We start from the raw sequence: 2,500 nt of genomic DNA, 5'->3' as shown, positions 1-2,500 counted from the left end.
ATGACAGAATCTCTCTCTCTCTGTGTAATGACAGAATCTCTCTCTCTCTCGATGTGTAATGACATAATCTCTCTCTCTCTCTCTCTGTGTAATGACAGAATCTCTCTCTCTCTGTGTAATGACAGAATCTCTCTCTCTCTGTGCAATGACAGAATCTCTCTCTCTCTGTGTAATGACAGAATCTCTCTCTCTCTGTGTAATGACAGAATCTCTCTCTCTCTGTGTAATGACAGAATCTCTCTCTCTCTGTGTAATGACAGAATCTCTCTCTCTCTGTGTAATGACAGAATCTCTCTCTCTGTGTAATGACAGAATCTCTCTCTCTCTGTGTAATGACAGAATCTCTCTCTCTCTCTGTGTAATGACAGAATCTCTCTCTCTCTGTGTAATGACAGAATCTCTCTCTCTCTGTGTAATGACAGAATCTCTCTCTCTCTGTGTAATGACAGAATCTCTCTCTCTCTCTGTGTAATGACAGAATCTCTCTCTCTCTGTGTAATGATATAATCTCTCTCTCTGTGTAATGACAGAATCTCTCTCTCTCTGTGTAATGACAGAATCTCTCTCTCTCTGTGTAATGACAGAATCTCTCTCTCTCTGTGTAATGACAGAATCTCTCTCTCTCTCTGTGTAATGACAGAATCTCTCTCTCTCTGTGTAATGATATAATCTCTCTCTCTGTGTAATGACAGAATCTCTCTCTCTCTGTGTAATGACAGAATCTCTCTCTCTCTGTGTAATGACAGAATCTCTCTCTCTCTGTGTAATGACAGAATCTCTCTCTCTCTGTGTAATGACAGAATCTCTCTCTCTGTGTAATGACAGAATCTCTCTCTGTGTAATGACAGAATCTCTCTCTCTCTCTGTGTAATGACAGAATCTCTCTCTGTGTGTAATGACAGAATCTCTCTCTCTCTCTGTGTAATGACAGAATCTCTCTCTCTCTGTGTAATGACAGAATCTCTCTCTCTCTGTGTAATGACAGAATCTCTCTCTCTCTGTGTAATGACAGAATCTCTCTCTCTCAATAATGACATCATCTCTCTCTCTCTCTGTGTAATGACAGAATCTCTCTCTCTCTGTGTAATGACAGAATCTCTCTCTCTCTGTGTAATGACAGAATCTCTCTCTCTCTGTGTAATGACAGAATCTCTCTCTCGCTCTGTGTAATGATATAATCTCTCTCTCTGTGTAATGACAGAATCTCTCTCTCTCTGTGTAATGACAGAATCTCTCTCTCTCTGTGTAATGACAGAATCTCTCTCTCTCTGTGTAATGACAGAATCTCTCTCTCTCTGTGTAATGACAGAATTTCTCTCTCTGTGTAATGACAGAATCTCTTTCTGTGTAATGACAGAATCTCTCTCTCTCTCTGTGTAATGACAGAATCTCTCTCTCTGTGTAATGACAGAATCTCTCTCTCTCTGTGTAATGATATAATCTCTCTCTCTGTGTAATGACAGAATCTCTCTCTCTCTGTGTAATGACAGAATCTCTCTCTCTCTGTGTAATGACAGAATCTCTCTCTCTCTGTGTAATGACAGAATCTCTCTCTCTCTGTGTAATGACAGAATCTCTCTCTCTCTGTGTAATGACAGAATCTCTCTCTCTCTGTGTAATGACAGAATCTCTCTCTGTGTAATGACAGAATCTCTCTCTCTCTCTGTGTAATGACAGAATCTCTCTCTGTGTGTAATGACAGAATCTCTCTCTCTCTCTGTGTAATGACAGAATCTCTCTCTCTCTGTGTAATGACAGAATCTCTCTCTCTCTGTGTAATGACAGAATCTCTCTCTGTGTAATGACAGAATCTCTCTCTCTCTGTGTAATGACAGAATCTCTCTCGCTCTCTGTGTAATGACAGAATCTCTCTCTCTCTGTGTAATGACAGAATCTCTCTCTCTCTGTGTAATGACAGAATCTCTCTCTCTGTGTAATGACAGAATCTCTCTCTCTCTGTGTAATGATATAATCTCTCTCTCTGTGTAATGACAGAATCTATCTCTCTCTGTGTAATGACAGAATCTATCTCTCTCTGTGTAATGACAGAATCTCTCTCTGTGTAATGACAGAATCCATCACTGTGCTTATCAGCTGGTAAATAAAGCATATATACGTCCAAACCTTCTCCCTTTCTTTCCTCTCCTTTCTTTCTTTCATCGCCTCCATTTCTTACCTCTCCTCCCTTTCTTTCTTTCCTCTCCTCCCTTTCTTTCTTTCCTCTCCTCCCTTTCTTTCCTCTCCTCCCTTTCTTTCTTTCCTCTCCTCCCTTTCTTTCCTCTCCTCCCTTTCTTTCTTTCCTCTCCTCCCTTTCTTTCCTCTCCTCCCTTTCTTTCTTTCCTCTCCTCCCTTTCTTTCCTCTCCTCCCTTTCTTTCTTCTCCTCCCTTTCTTTCCTCTCCTCCCTTTCTTTCCTCTCCTCCCTTTCTTTCCTCTCCTCCCTTTCTTTCCTCTCTTCCCTTTCTTTCTTTCCTCTCCTTCTCTTTCTTTCTTTCCTCTCCT

At 40.9% G+C, this 2,500-nt stretch overlaps 1 protein-coding gene across 1 annotated transcript in view; it reads right to left on the bottom strand.

Moving 5' to 3' along the window:
- The window catches only part of LOC110517645 (armadillo-like helical domain-containing protein 3), a 62,395-nt gene that overhangs the window by 17,703 nt on the left and 42,192 nt on the right, over positions 1-2,500 (bottom strand). The window lies entirely within an intron of this gene.

The sequence above is a fragment of the Oncorhynchus mykiss genome, chromosome 13 (genome assembly GCF_013265735.2).
Source record: "Oncorhynchus mykiss isolate Arlee chromosome 13, USDA_OmykA_1.1, whole genome shotgun sequence".
Classification (NCBI taxonomy): Eukaryota; Metazoa; Chordata; class Actinopteri; order Salmoniformes; family Salmonidae; genus Oncorhynchus; species Oncorhynchus mykiss.
This window is presented reverse-complemented; position numbering and strand designations above follow the sequence as displayed.